Consider the following 16,450-nt stretch of genomic DNA (forward strand, 5'->3'; position numbering starts at 1 on the left):
TGTTGGGAAGGGTTTTATTTCTTCCTCCTTCCTCCCCCCCCCCCCCCCCCCCTTCAGAATCTGAACTTCAGATTAATGCTGCATGCTGGCTGTAATTTAAATTCAATCAATATTCAGTTAAAAAATAAATAGCAAGCTTTTTAGATGGGTGATGTAAGGGAATGCTGGTTCAAGGAAGTAATTACATATTATGTAGGGGGGGTGGGGGGAAGTCAATTTAAGTCCTCAATAATTTACTTAAGTGATTTACTTGACTGATGTGTTGTCTTGACCCAGCAGGGCAGAGGAACAGACACTAAGTTATGGCATAGCTCCAGCACAAACAGCCCTCCTCACTGTCCAACATAAATCATTAGCTACTGTCTCCTTCCAGGTGTACACAGGTGCTGTTCAGAAAGGGGGGGTGGGGAAAGAGAGAGAGAAGAAAAAAGGTGATAAATTTTATGTTTGTAAACATAACTCTGTCAAAACTGCTCCTGTTCCTGGCAGATGAAGTTATCCACAGCTCTTGGGGAGGTGACACGTCTCCTTCCATGCCCAGGTGAGTGCCTGGTGGATGTGAGGCAGGCTGGGGATGGAGTCTGCCTGGACTGCAGCAAGGCCTTTGACACCGTCCCCCACAGCAAACTGCTGGCCAAGCTGTCAGCCCCTGGCTTGGACAGCAGCACTCTGAGCTGGGTTAGCAACTGGCTGGAGGCTGAGCCCAGAGAGTGGTGGGGAATGGTGCCACAGCCAGCTGGCAGCCAGGCACCAGTGGTGTCCCCCAGGGATCAGTGCTGGGCCCCAGCCTGTTCAATATCTTCATTGATGATCTGGAGGAGGGCAGTGAGTCCATCAGCAGTGAATGTGCCGATGACACCAAGCTGGGGGCAGGAGTTGATGTGTTAGAGGCTAGGAGAGCTCTGCAGAGGGACCTGGACAGGCTGGGCAGATGGGCAGAGGCCAAGGGCAGGAGATTGAACACTTCCAAGTGCCAGGGGCTACACATTGGCCACAACAACCCCAGGCAGTGCTACAGGCTGGGGTCAGAGTGGCTGAGAGCAGCCAGGCAGAGAGGGACCTGGGAGGAGCAGTGGACAGCAGCTGAACATGAGCCAGCAGTGTGCCCAGCAGGGCAAGAAGGCCAAGGGCATCCTGGCCTGCATCAGGAAGAGTGTGGCCAGCAGGAGCAGGGAAGTCCTTGTGCCCTGTGCTCAGCACTGCTGAGGCCACACCTGGAGTCCTGTGTCCAGTTCTGGGCTCCTCAGTTAGGAAAGATGTTGAGCTGCTGGAAGGTGTCCAGAGAAGGGCAACACAGCTGGGGAGGGGTCTGGAGCACAGCCCTGTGAGGAGAGGCTGAGGGAGCTGGGGTTGCTTAGCCTGGAGAAGAGGAGGCTCAGGGGAGACCTTCTTGATATTCAGGAGTTCAGACTCAGAGGGGGCTCTGACGAGGGCAGGGGGACAGGATGACATCCAGAGGGACCTGGACAGGCTGCAGAGGTGGTGCCCAGGTGAAGCTCATGAGGCTCCACGAGAGCAAGGGCAGGTCCTGCACCTGGGCTGGAACAATCCTCACTGTCAATACAGGCTGGGGGAGGAGGGGAGAGAAAGCAGCCCTGAGGAAAAGGCCTTGGGGGTGCTGGTGGGGGAGGAGCTGGGCAGGAGCAGGCAGTGTGAGACCGCAGCACAGAAGGCCAAGGGCAGCCTGGGCTGCATCCAAAGCAGCATTGCCAGAGATGGAGAGAGGAGATCCTGCCCCTCTGCTCTGCTGAGACCTCACCTGCAGTGCTGTGTGCAGGTCTGGAGCCCTCAGCACAGGAAGGACCTGGAGCTGATGGAGAGGGTCCAGAGGAGGTCCATGAGAATGATCAGGGGGTTGGAGCAGCTCTGCTATGAGGACAGCCTGGAGAAGAGAAGGCTCCAGGGAGACCTTAGATCAGCAGTACCTGAAGGGAGCTACAGGATGGCTGCAAAGAGACTGTTTGCAAAGTCCTGCAGGGACAGGACCAGGGGCAATGACTTCATACTAGAGCAGAGCAGATTGAGACAGGATGTAAGGAGCAGGTTCTTTACTATGAGAGTGGTGGAACACTGGCACAGGCTGCCCAGAGAGGTGGTTGAGGCCCCATGCCTGGAGCTGTTCAAGGTGAGGCTGGACAGGGCTCTGGGCAACCTGATCTAGCTGAGGATGTCCCTGCTGAGTGCAGAGGGATGGACTGGGTGAGCTTTGGAGGTCCCTCCCAATCCAGGCCATTCTATGAGTCTGTGAGTCTCTGATACAGCAGTGCTGCAGCCAGGGCACAGCTGCAGGAGAGGCTGCTGGTGGTGGCCGTGTGAGCGCAGCCAGCAGCGCTGCTGCCTTGCCCAGCAGATCAGCCCCAGGGCTCAGCTGGCCCCACGGCCTCCACTGCTCACTGCAGGCTCCTGGCTGCCATCAGGCCTCAGTGGCTTATTAAAGATGCTCTTTGGATGCCTCCCAGGTTGCACAGCACAGGTGTGGAAGCAGAGACTGCCATTTGTAGCTATGACAACGATGATGGCAAGCCCTGCTTGCCTCTTGCCTTGCTGCACCTGCCATGCACAGAGCCCTCTCAAAAACTGCCTCTCCTTAAAGGTGAGAGTCAGCTTCAGCCTCTGAAAGGGTGTAGCCCCAAGAGGGTCACTTCTGTGCTGAGCTGCTGACCTTCCTCTCGAACTGCATTGAGTCTGAAACAGCAGCACCGAGACCCTTAAGCTATTCCAGAGAGATGTGAGACCTGCTCAGATCTCAATTGAATCCACTGCCAGTTACAACAGAAGCTCTGCTGGTACTGGGAAGACCTTCTGGGGGCCTTTCACTGCTTCAAGGGCTGATCAGAAAGCTGGGGACAGAACTTTCAGCAGAGCCTGTAGTGACTTGAACACGTCCAATGAAGGGCAATGAGGCTGGGGAGGGGTCTGGAGCACAGCCCTGTGAGGAGAGGCTGAGGGAGCTGGGGTTGCTTAGCCTGGAGAAAAGGAGGCTCAGGGGAGACCTCATTGCTCTCTACAACTCCCTGAAGGGAGATTGTAGCCAGGTGGGGGTTGGTCTCTTCTCCCAGGCAGGCAAGCAGCAGCAGAACAAGAGGACACAGTCTCAAGCTGTGCCAGGGGAGGTTTAGGCTGGAGGTGAGGAGAAAGTTCTTCCCAGACAGAGTAATTGGCCATTGGGATGTGCTGCCCAGGGAGGTTTGGAGTCACCATCCCTGGAGATGTTCAAAAAGGCCTGGATGTGGCACTTGGAGCCATGGTTTAGTTGTCAGGAGGTGTTAGGTATTAGGTAGTATGTTGGACTTGATGATCTCTGAGGTCTTTTCTAACCTGGTTGATTCTATGATTCTATGACAGGACAAGGAGTGAGGGTTTGAACTCAGAGAGGGAGATTCAGACTGGAGAGAAGGAAGAAATGTTTGACACTGAGGGTGGCTGCCCAGAGGGGTGGGAGATGCCCCATGGCTGGCACCATTGCAGGTTGGTTGGGGATCTGAGCATCCTACTCTGGTTGGAGATGTCCCTGCTGACTGCAGGGGGGTTGGACTGGATGAGTGTGAAAGGTCCCTTCCAATGTAAACCATTCCATGATTGCTGAGTAAGGTTGGGAAGGGAAGAGCCAACAAGGTAAGAAGTTTCTAGCACCCCATTAGTCACCTGTCACAGCCCTACTGCCCTGCTTTGTCTTGACTCCTCTCAGTGTTCATAGAATCAGAGAATCACAGAACTGTCAGGGCTGGAAGGGACCTCAAGGCTCAGCCAGTCCCAACCCCCCTGCCATGGCCAGGGACACCTCACACTACAGCAGGTTGCTCACAGCCACATCCAGCCTGGCTGCAAACACCTCCAGGCAGGAGGCTGCCACCACCTCCCTGGGCAACCTGTGCCAGTCTCTCACCACCCTCATGGGGAACAACTTCTTCCTCACATCCAATCTCAATCTACCCATTTCTAGTGTTGCTCCACCCCCCCCAGTCCTATCCCTCCCTGACCCCCTCAAAAGTCCCTCCCCAGCTTTCTTGGAGCCTTCTTCAGATCCTGGAAGGCCACAATTAGGTCTCCTGGGAGCCTTCTCTTCTCCAGACTGCACAACCCCAACTCCCTCAGTCTGTCCTCGGAGCAGAGCAGCTCCAGCCATGCTAGAGGTGTGCCTCCTCTCATGCTTCACAAGACCCTTCCCTGGGGATTTGGGCTGGCAGTGCTTGGAGCAGCAGGGTCAGATGTGGACCCTGCAGCCAGCAGTTTCTGAGCACAGTTTTCCACTGGCATCTCTGAAGCTGAAAAAAAAAACAAAACAGAAAGAAACAAACAAAAAATGCCTACAAAATGAGACTATAAATACCTCAAACCACTTCCCAGTTGGACTCCCTTGAAAATTCATCTTGCTTTGGAGCATAAGTCAGCTTGTGCTCATCCTGCTCTAGTGTGCTTGAGCTCCTCTCAGTTCTCAGAGGCTGAAGATCAGCAGCTCTAGAAAGAATCTCTGGAGGAAGCAGAAAGCTCAGGACCGAGGAGGAAAACCAGATGTGGACAGGATGGTGATGAACAGCAAAATATGGAATCACAGAATGGCTCAGGTTGGAAGGGACCTCAGGGAACATCTACTGCAAAACCCCTGCCATGGGCAGGGACACCCAAGGCTTCATCAAACCTGGCCTTGAACACCCCCAGGCAGGAGGCAGCCACAGCCTCCCTGGGCAGCCTGTGCCAGAGTCTCACCAGCCTCACACCGAAGAACTTCTTCCTAAGCTCCAGTCTAACCCTGCTCTGCCTCAGCTCCAAACCATTCCCCCTTGGCCTGGCTCCAGACTCCCTCAGGAACAGTTCCTCTGCAGCCTTCCTGCAGGATCCCTTCAGGTCCTGGCAGGCAGCTCTGAGGTGCCCCTGGAGCCTTCTCCTCTGCAGGCTGCACAGCCCCAGCTCCCTCAGCCTGTGCTCACAGCAGAGCTGCTCCAGCCCTTGGATCATCTTTGTGGCCTCCTCTGGACTCTCTCCAGCAGCTCTGTGTCCCTCTTCTGCTGCTGGGGACACCAGATCTGGAGGCAGGATTGGAGGTGAGGTCTGAGCAGAGCCCAGGGGCAGGATCCCCTCTCCTGCCCTGCTGCCCACCCTGCTCTGGCTGCAGCCCAGCACACAGCTGCCTGCTGGGCTGCAGGAGGCACTGCTGGCTCCTGGGGAGCTGCTCAGCAATCAGTTTTGCAATCAGAACATGAAAATTATAATTAAAAGTCATCAAACTGGGGGTTGCAGAGCCCAGCAAGCCACGCTGGGGGAGGGACTGTGACAAGGGCAGCAAACTGGCTCCTGGCCATTTTCCACCTGTTTCTGCCAGCCGTTGGTAGCTTAACATCTCTTGAGGTTGCTTATGCAACTGGAGTGTTGGATCAACATTGGGGACCTATTTCCTGTGACAGAAAAACAATACCCCTGTGACTGATGCTGGGCTGGGTTCCTAACTTCGGTGCTCCATAAATTTGCAGTTGAATGAAGGTGATAGCCCTGAAATAGTCCTGGTTTGTCTTGTAGAGGTGAGGACCAGAGCTGAAACCAGTTCTCAAGGAATTAAGCTGAACTGGAGCCCTTTCAGGTCTTCAGCCTCCTCATGCAGCCTATAAATACCAGAGACAGGGCTTCTGTCATTAGTCCCTTAATGCTATAAACATTTAATGGAGTTAAATTTGAAGCACAACACGTTGGAGAATCGATCTGACCTGGCCAGGGAGACAAAAGGAAGAGAACTGTTTGAGTCGTTTGGAAAACAAATCGGGAATTGTATTCACTTCACTGTGAGGTGGATGGAAGATTGCAGCCAGGACAGAGGAGGAGAGCAGGGCTGGGGAGCAGGGAAACCTCTGCCTGTGTTAGGCAGCACCCAACATGCATGAAGAGCAGGAGCGGCGGCAGGCAGCCCGGCATGCATCACCTGGGAGCTGACAGGCAGAGCTCTCCTGGCAGCTGGAGGAATTCCACTGGAAACAGAGCAGCCCAGATGCCTCTGCCACAAAGCAGCTACCTCAGCAGCTGCAGGTTGCAGTGCTCTTGAAAGGCCTGTAGCAGCTGAGGGAGCTGGGGGTGTTCAGGCTGGGGAAGAGGAGGTCGAGAGGAGACTTCACTGCTCACTGTAGCTCCCTGAAAGAAGGTTGCAGGGAGGAGGGGACAGCCTCTTCTATCTGGTGGCAGGACCAGAGGAAGCAGTTCCAAGCTGCACCAGGGGAGATTTAGGCTGGATGCTAGGAAATATTTCTTCACAGAGAGGATGGAATGGTCTGCCTGGGTGCTGGAGTCACCATCCCTGGAGGTGTTCGAGCAGCTGTGGACCTGCTGCTTAGGGACATGGTTTAGTGCTGACCCTGCGGTGCTGCATCAAAGGTTGGACTGGATGAGCTTGGAGTGCATTCAGCAGAGTGTGTCCAGCAGATCCAGGGAGGTTCTCCTCCCCCCCCACTCGGCCCTGGTGAGGGCCCCACCTGGACTATTGCACCCAGCTCTGGGGTCCCCAGCTCAGGAGGGACAGGGATCTGCTGGAGAGAGTCCAACAGAGGGCTGTAAGGGTGCCAAAGGGACTGCAGCACTGCCCGGGGAGGAGAGGCTGAGAGCCCTGGGGCTGTTTAGTCTGGAGAGGAGAAGGCTGAGAGGGATCTGATCAATGTCTATGAATAGCTGAGGGCTGGGGGTCAGGAGGGAAGGGACAGGGACAGCCTCTGCTCACTGTGCTCTGGGATAGGACAAGGAGCAATGGATGGAAACTCCAGCACAGGAGGTTCCACCTCAGCATGAGGAGGAACTTCTTGACTGTGAGGGTGCCAGAGCCCTGGAGCAGGCTGCCCAGAGAGGTTGTGGAGTCTCCTTCTGTGGAGCCTTTGCAGCCCTGTCTGGCTGTGTTCCTGTGTGACCTGTGCTGGGTTCTATGCTCCTGCTCTGGCAGGGGGTTAGACTGGAAGATCTTTGGAGGTCCCTTCCTATCCCTAGCATCGCAGGGTATCACAGGAAGAACTTCTTCCTGATGGCTAATCTAAATCTCCCCTGTGATCCTGTGACCTTGGAGGCCTCTTCCAACTGGATGTTTTCTGCCATTCTGTGATTCTGTGACTGTCATTCTGCGACTGTGTGATCCTGTGACTGTGTCTTCACTCTGCCACCCCCAGCTAGCCCCTCAGGGGGCCATGGCCTTGCTCCCAGCATGGCTGAGGCACGGCATGCCCTGCTTGGCTCTCAGACAGGGTGCTGTGTTCTCTGGCTGCAGGACAAAGCCAGGCCTCCTCCAAACGCTTCCCTGTAATTGGCTTTCCAAGGAACACGGTTGGGAGCGTGAGGTTCCCTCACCTCCTCCTGAAGTGGAAGCAAGAGGCTTCCCTGGCAGCCAAATCGCTTTCCTAGTGTGGTTTTAGCAGCACCTAAGGTCTGCTCAAGGCACAAAGAGGGTGGGGGGGGGGGGGGGGGGGGGGGGGGGGAAGAAAAGAAAGAGAGAGAAATAACTAAAAGCCTATTAGGAAAGGATTACTGTGTAAAAAGGCAGGACAATGAGCTGGGGAGGCGAGGGGGCAGCGGCCCTGTCCCAGCACCGCAGACAACAAGCTGCCCAGAGGAAAGTGGTTGTTTGCTCTTTCTTTTGAGAGCTCATTATTTATTTCCTCTATTCTTCAGGCCTAATGTCTGCCTAAGGGATTCCGGGGGGGGTGGGGAGGTGGGAGGGGGGGCGGGAGGGTTTAATCATGGTGATGATATCATGGGTTAAAGCCCTTCTCTACTTTTGGGATGTAAATTCCTTCGGGCATTCTTCCTCGCCGGGGAGCAGCGACTTCTTCCCCTGCAACAAAACCCCGGGGCTGCTGGGTCCTGCATAGTTAGCATTTGGCTGATGGGTAGCCGAGATTCCCCCAGCAGCCCAACAGCATTTTCGGCGGCCCGCTGGCGTTGTTGTAGCAACTGGTGGCTGAACTGTGAATAAAGCAGATGGCATTGTGGCTTGGAGAAAGGGGGAACCATCTATCACCCAGCCGCTGCCACCCCTGCCCAAACAAGTCGTCAGACTGACAGCTTTGGGGCGCAGGCAGCGATTCAGGTCTGCGCAGCGCCTCGGCTCGGCTCGGCTCGGCACGGTAGGAACCGAGGTGAGGTGGGAAGCGCTCGCAGCGCCTCCGCCCCTTCCCCGCCGTCTTTCCCATGGAGGAAGCTCAGCTAGGATGGGCTGAGGCGCTGACAGTTTGCCAGCTCCCTTTGAGGCTTTGATTGATCCTGCACTCTGGTCCAAGCTGCTCTGGCCTAAATAAACACAATATATGTTCTGGGAAGGGCTTTTTCCTTGCTGTTGTGGCTTCGGTACTGTTTCATCTGAATTCAGCTCATGCAGCTTGCAGCCCAAGATGGGCAAGCATCAAATAATCCTGCTTGGTAGCCGAGGAGGGTACAAAAGGAGAGACAGAAGCAGATCACTTCCCTTTCTAACTTCTCAGAAAGGCTTCTATTAGGGTTCTTTTTTAAGCTTCTCTTTCAACCCTCCCAATTTGGGCTGAGTTGGTCTGACTCACTGGCCCGAGTGAGCCACTGCACATCCTCCTCCCTCGGTGGCAGGAGATAGGATGTGGGTTGGCTCTGGCCCACGGAACACTTTCCATTAGGACATTTGCTAACTTTTTGCCACACTTTCAAGGAGTAAGCATCACAGCAGCTTGTCCCTGGCTTAAGGAGACCTTCAGCCTTGGCATTGGCTGGCCAAGTTCCCTCTGTGGAGCTGCTGTCCACATCTTCTGGCTTAAAAAGCCTCCTCCCTGCTACCTCCTTTGCCTCACATCTCTGTTAGTCATTTGACTGGAGGACACAAAGCACCAGACCAGGTTTCTCCCCTTTCCCTGGTGCATGACTCATACTTAATGTGGAGCCTATATTAATTACTGTGTGCTTAGCATTAATGAGGCTGAGAAGAAGGAGTCTCCTCACTTCAGCTCCACAGACCATGCAGTGAACCCACTGCAATCAGTGAATACTTTTCCAAAACTCCCAAACCTGGATTGGGTTTGAAATGTGAGGGTTTTGGTGGGGTTGGGGGGTGGGGGTGGGGTTGTGTGTGTGTGCAAATCAGTCATTGCTGCAGAGGATGGCAAAAGCTGAGAACTCTGGGCTGTAGTCCTAATTCTTTCACAGCCTTCTTTTGTGCTCACTGACCAACCCTCTTGTGCTCTCTGTCTCCTGATTTCCTGTCTGTGTGTGGGGATAATAGTGGCTGACTGAGGCCAGGCTGAGTGCAGACCTTTGGTACCATTTCACACCACAGAGTTATAGGAAGCCAAAAGGAAATTATCCTGATTTAATTACTTATATATATATGGAAGGGATTCTGTTGTGTTTGGTTTGGGGTTGGTTTTTTTTTTTGTTGGCTGTTTGTTTTGTTGGTGGTTTGGTTGTTCTGGTTTGGGGTTTTTTTGTGATAAGTGGTCTGTCCCCCCAGCCATGGATGATGCTGGTATGGCCTGACACTAACACCTGCATTGCACCTTCTCTGCCACAGAATCACACCCAAATCACACAGTTGTCAGGGTTGGAAGGGACCTCAAGGATCAGCCAGTTCCAACCCCCCTGCCATGAGCAGGGACACCTCACACTACAGCAGGTTTCTCACAGCCACATCCAGCCTGGCTGCAAAAACCTCCAGGCAGGAGGCTGCCACCACCTCCCTGGGCAGCCTGTGCCAGTCTCTCACCACCCTCATGGGGAAGAACTTCTTCCTCACATCCAATCTCAATCTCCCCACTTCTAGATTTGTTCCATCCTCCCCAGTCCTATCACTCCCTGACACCCTCAAAAATCCCTCCCCAGCTTTCCTGGAGCCCCCTGCAGATACTGCAAGGCCACAAGAAGGTCTCCTTGGAGCCTTCTCTCTGACCTGCACATGCTCTGTGCTGCTGACAAATCGATGTGAAACCAACCAAATTCAAAACTCCAAAGCATCAGAAGAAGCCTTTAGGGTTTTACAACTTCACCTCTGCCCAGGAGAGTCCCAAAGCTCTGATACCCTTCTTCAAACATGTGGAGTCCTTTTAGATCCAGCTGCGTCTCTGCATCATTTGTGCCTTAATCACTTGGTTCTGTCTTTGTTTCCAAAGGAAGGATTCCCTTAATTCCTGTCCAAGAGTAAAATGCCTGCCTTTGAGGAGTCATTGGTTTGATTTTAGCCAGCAGAACAGGAATTTGGTTAGAAAATTCAGTCACTAACCATGGTGATGCCTCCCAGAAACACAGGATCAGAGAATGTTAGGGGTTGGAAGGAACCTCCAGAGATCACCCAGCCCAACCCCCCTGCCAGAGCAGGGCACCCAGGGCAGGGCACACAGAACACATTCAGGTGGGGTTTGAAAGGCTCCAGAGCAGGAGACTCCACAACCTCTCTGGGCAGCCTGCTCCAGGCTCCAGCACCCTCACAGGGACAAAGTTTTCCCTCCTGTTCCCCTGGCCCCTCCTCTGCTCCAGCTTGCCCCCAGTGCCCCTTGTGCGGCCCTTGGCCATCTCTGAGCAGAGCCTGGCTCCAGCCCTGCACATCTTTATCCCCAGCAATGAGGGCAGCCCTCAGGCTCCTCTGCTCCAAGCTCCAAGCCCCAGCTCCCTCAGCCTGGCCTCGCAGGGAGATGTTCCACTGCCTGCAGCAGCTTGGGGGCTCTGTGCTGGACTCTCTCAAGCAGTTCCCTGAGGTCCTTCTTGACCTGAGGGGCCCAGAACTGGACACACTATTCCAGATGCAGCCTCACCAGGACAGAGCAGATGGGGAGGAAAACTTCGCTGACCTACTCACCACAGCCCTTCTAATCCACCCCAGGATGCCATTGGCCTTCCTGGCCACAAGGGCACATTGCTGGCTCATTGCCATCCTGTTGTCCACCAGCACCCCCAGGTCCTTTTCTGCTGGGCAGTTTCCAGCCACTCTAGAGCCTTCATGGGGTTGTTGTGACCCAAGTACAAGACTCAGCACTCGGCTTTGTTAAATCTCATATAGAGTTAACCTTGGCCAGATCTCTTTGCAGAGCCTTCCTACCATCAAGCAGCTCAACACTCCCACCAAATTTAGTACCATCTGCAGACTTCCTGAGGCAGGTGGTGGAGTCCCCATCCCCGGAGGTGCTCAAGAAACTTGGGGCCATGGCACTTTGGGACTTTGTTTAATGTTAGGTCTATGATTGGGCTCAATGATCTTGGAGGTCTTTTCCAACCAAACCAATGCTGTGATTCTGTGATTTTTTGACCATCCACAGTGCACATTCCCTGATCCCTGCTCTAGTGATGAATGAATAGAATAGAATTAACCAGGTTGGAAAAGACCTCAGAGATGATCAAGTCCAACCTCTCACCCAGCACCATCTGATCAACTAAACCATGGCACCAAGTGCCTCAGCCAGGCTCTTCCTAAACACCTCCAGGGATGGTGACTCCACCACCTCCCTGGGCAGCACATCCCAAGGGCCAATCTCTCTTGCTGGGAAGAATTTCTTCCTAACCTCCAGCCTGAACCTCCCCTGGCACAGCTTCAGACTGTGTCCTCTTGTCCTGGTGCTGGGTGCCTGGGAGAAGAGACCAACCCCCACCTGGCTACAACCTCCCTTGTAGATGGCAAGAAGGTCTCCCCTGAGCCTCCTCTTCTCTGGAAAGTGGGCAGAAATCTGCTGCATCTTCATTTGCAGGCCTGCAGCCTGGCTGCAGCCTGAGATGTACTCAACAAATCAACTTGTAAGTGTGGACAGCTGAAAACAGTTTTGCAAGCCACAGGAGAGTTCACTAAGAGCCTCGTGTGCTATGGTACATGTCCATTATTTTCCATGTCTAAGTAATTTTCCACCCTTACAATAACTCTAGCAAATCAGCCACTTAAGAGTAGGTTTTCAGGATGTTTGCAGTTTAATCATCACCGTTGACAGACACAGCTCCATGGGGGTGGTGCACACAGGGCAAGGGAAACTCCATCATTGGCTCGTTCGTGGTTGCTGGAGGCACCTTGGGTGGTCAAGGGAAATGCACCCAGGTTAGATGTCCTTTTCCAAAGGCTGAGATGTAGCATCCTTACAGCTTGCTCAGGGATCCCAAGGCAGACCTGCTTCCTTCCCATGACTCCAGGCTCTGCTCTCACAGGAGGCACTGAGATTTCATAAGTGACACCTTCCGAACCCCCAGCTCTGCTCCTTCTCTTAGCCTCCCTGCTCCTTCTCTCACTCTTCCTGCTCTTTCTTACTCTCCCCGCTCTTTCTCTTAGCCTCCCTGCTCCTTCTCTCACTATTCCTGCTCCTTCTCTTACTCTCCCTGCTCCTTCTCTCACTATTCCTGCTCCTTCTCTTACTCTCCCTGCTCCTTCTCTTACTTTCCTGCTCCTTCTCTTAGCCTCCCTGCTCCTTCTCTCACTACTCCTGCTCCTTCTCTTACTCTCCCTGCTCCTTCTCTTATTCTCCCTGCTCCTTCTCTTAGTCTCCTGCTCCTTCTCTTACTCTCCTGCTCCTTCTCTTAGCCTCCTTGCTCCTTCTCTTACTCTCCCTGCTCCTTCTCTTACTCTTCCTACTCCTTCTCTTACTCTTCCTACTCCTTTTCTTACTCTCCCTGCTCCTTCTCAGGCTCCTTGCTCTTTCTCTTACTCTCCCTGCTCCTTCTCTCACTCTTCCTGCTCTTTCTCTTACTCTCCCTGCTCCTTCTCAGGCTCCTTGCTCTTTCTCTTACTTTCCGTGTTCCTTCTCTTACACTCCCTGCTCCTTCTCTCACTCTTCCTGCTCTTTCTCAGGCTCCTTGCTCTTTCTCTTACTTTCCCTGCTCCTTCTCTTACTCTTCCTGCTCTTTCTCTTACTTTCCCTGCTCCTTCTCTTACTCTCTCTGCTCCTTCTCTTAGGCTCCCTGCTGCTCTCCCTCTCCCCATCTCTGGGCTGTTTTGTCTACAAGCCCCGGCTAGGTTCTAGCTGTGGCCAGCACTGCAGCACTCCCCTGGCTTAGCAGAGATGAAAAGATGTCTTTGCCTTTGAGAGTTGTATTGTTCTGCACTTGTGTGTATTTCACTCCCATTGTCTGCTTCTTCACCAAGTCAAAACAGAGCTCTTCTATCCCTGAGGACAAAGAACAAACTGTTGCTCGGGGGAGGAATAGCTGTGGAGTCATAAATCTTTCTCCTTCTCCTGCTTGTCCTTCGTGCCTTTCAAGCCCAATTAGAGAGTGCCCAATTAACTGCAGGCTCATGGCAGATTCTGGTGGGCCAGGCCTCTGCTATCTGAGATAGGACACAGCCAAATCTCCAAATACTTTCTGGTTGAAGGCAGTGTTTGGTTTTCCTTGCTCTTGAACCCATCCTTCCCCAGCCGTGGCTGCAGTTATCCATCAAAAGGATGTTCCCTTTAATGGCTGCACTGATCCCTACCAACGCTGCAGAAACAGCACAGGGGCAGTGGGTACCAAATCCTCTTCATTCTGCACCCAGCTCTTCATTACTGTGAGTGAAACTGCTCAAAGACATTTCCCCTCCAGGCAGCAACCTGCTGGCTGCACACTGCACAGCACAGCACACTGCAACAGGCAGGAAGCAGGAGGCTCACAGATGATTTTTCTATGCTTCTAAGCATGCTGAAAGAGTAAACAGCTTGCAAAGTGACCCTGAGCAATGAAGAAAACACACTTGGGGCTGTGATGTGGTATCCACCCTGGTAAAAACCAACACAGGCTGGGGGTGGGTGTGAGGGATTCCAATATGAAGTGTTAGATCTGAGTTACTTAACCACAATACAGTGCTGCAATTAATGTCCATCCTGAGTGCACTTCATTGCACTTCAGGGCTGCTGCAGTCCAGGGACGTGCCCAGAGAAGGGCCACGAGGAGGAGCAGAGGGCTGGAGCTGCTCTGCTCTGAGGACAGACTGAGGGGGTTGGGGTTGTTCAGCCTGGAGAAGAGAAGGCTCTGAGGAGACCTTCTTGTGGCCTTGGAGTATCTGAAGGGGGCTCCAAGAAAGCTGGGCAGGGACTTTTGAGGGTGCCAGGGAGTGATAGGACTGGGGGAAATGGATCCAAGCTAGAGGAGGGGAAATTGAGATTAGACATTAGCAGGAAGTTGTTGCCCATGAGGGTGGTGAGAGACTGGCACAGGTTGCCCAGGGAGGTGGTGGAAGCCTCCTGCCTGGAGGTGTTTGCAGCCAGGCTGGATGTGGCTGTGAGCAACCTGCTGTAGTGTGAGGTGTCCCTGCCCATGGCAGGGGGGGTTGGAGCTGGCTGATCCTTGAGGTCCCTTCCAACCCTGACAATTCTATCATTCCATGATTCTTGATGTGTGGAGTTTAGAAGAACCACAAGCATCAACTTGGTTGTCCCTAAAACATGGCTTTTATATTTGCTTTAAATTGCCAGGTCATAAGCTTGAATCAAAATTCTGTTAACCATTTTAGTTTTGTATCCTCTGTTGGTGCCCACATTGCAATAAAACTTCTGTGTGGTGGTAAGTGGCAGCTCTGCACAGACATTGTCTGGTCAAGTACAGCTGGCTCAGGCCAGCTACTGCACAGGCTTCTGTTCTTACATCAAGTGTTCAAGGCCAGGCTGGATGAGGCCTTGAGCAACCTGGGCTCGTGAGAAGTGTCCCTGCCCATGGCAGGGGGTTGGAACTGGATATCTTTAAGTTCCCTTCCAACCTAAACCCAGAATCACAGAATTATTGAGGCTGGAAAAGACAGTATCACAGTATCACTAAGGCTGGAAGAGACCTCAAAGATCATCGAGTCCAACCTGTCACCACAGACCCCATGACTAAACCATGGCTCCAAGTGCCACCTCCAATCCCCTCTTGAACACCTCCAGGGATGGGGACTCCACCACCTCCCTGGGCAGCACATTCCAATGAGACCTGTACCACATCTCTGGGCAACCTGTTCACCACTCCCACTGGGAAGGGCTTCCTTCTGATGTCCAACCTAAATCTACCCTGCTCCAATGGCCAATTACTCTCTCAGTGAAGAACTTTCTCCTCACCACCAGCCTAAACTTCCCCTGGTGCAGCTTGAGACTGTGTCCTCTTGTTCTGCTGCTGGTTGCCTGGGAGAAGAGACCAACCCCTTCCCGGCTACAACCACCTTTCAGGTAGTTGTAGAGGGCAATGAGGTCACCCCTGAGCCTCCTCTTCTCCAGGCTAAGCAACCCCAGCTCCCTCAGCCTCTCCCTACAGGGCTGTGCTCAAGGCCTCTCCCCAGCTTTGTTGCCCTTCTCTGGACACCTTCAAATGTCTCAATGTCCTTCCTAAACTGAGGGGCCCAGAACTGGACCCAGGACTCAAGGACTGAGATCATCAAGTCCAGGCTATGACCTAACACCACAACATTAGCTAAACCCTGCCAGCAAATGGCACATCCAAGTGCCAAACCATTCTGTGAATCTATGATGCATGTACAAGAGGTGAGGTAGAGAACCCCCACGCCACTCTCTGTCAGGTTCTTGAAGGTTAGGTTGTTCGGGTGGTGCTTTACAAGGCCTTTTGTGATACTTCTTTATACTCTCTCAGATGACTTCATCTTTTTGCCATCCTAGGGGGGAGTTTTGCTTCAGAAAGGACAGGAATTAAGGGAATCCTTCCTTTGGAAACAAAGAACCAAGTGATTAAGGCACAAATGATGCAGAGAGGTAGCTGGATCTAAAAGGACTCCACGTGTTTGAAGAAGGGTATCAGAGCCTCCTGTGCAGAGGTGAAGTTGTAAAACCCTAAAGGCTTCTTCTGATGCTTTGGAGTTTTCCATGTGGTTGGTTTCACAAATCCATCGATTTGTCAGCAGCACAGAGCATGTGAGCTGCAATGGGCAGGTCAGAGAGAAGGCCTGGGGAGAGCTCCATGCTGAGCACTGCAGCACAACAGCTTTGCTGCTGCTGCTCTCAGGTTCAGGGGATTCCTTCCTTTCACCTTCTGGTTTGATTAGCAAAGTCACTGCTCCACACTCATGAGATATATGTGTTCAAAGACACAGGGGTTTAGAGTGGAGATTAAGAGAAACTTCCTGACTGAAAGCCTTCTCAAAGCCTGACACAGGCTGCCCAGAGAGGTGGTTGAATCTCCATCCCTCAAGGTATATCAAAGAGGCAGACTTGTGATGCTGAGAGTCATGGTTGAGCCCCAGCCTTGGTAGAGAATGGTTGAGTTGGATGAGCTGGAAGAGCTTTTCCAAACAAATTCAATTCTATGATTCTACCTGCTCTTTGCAATGCTTGCTGTTAGCATGCACTGCCTGCTGCCTGGGGGCTTGTCTCCTTCATGGAGAGAATAGAATAGAATACAGAATTAACCAGGTTGGAAAAGACCTCAGAGATCATCAAGTCCAACCTATCACCCAGCACCATCTAATCAGCAAAACCATGGCACCAAGTGCCTCAACCAGTCTTACACTTCCAGTGGTGGTGACTCTACCACCTCTCTGGGCAGCACATCCCAAGGGCCAATCTCTCTTGCTGGGAAGAATTTCTTCCTAACCTCCAGCCTGAAC

This window comes from Dryobates pubescens, chromosome 1 (genome assembly GCF_014839835.1).
Source record: "Dryobates pubescens isolate bDryPub1 chromosome 1, bDryPub1.pri, whole genome shotgun sequence".
Classification (NCBI taxonomy): Eukaryota; Metazoa; Chordata; class Aves; order Piciformes; family Picidae; genus Dryobates; species Dryobates pubescens.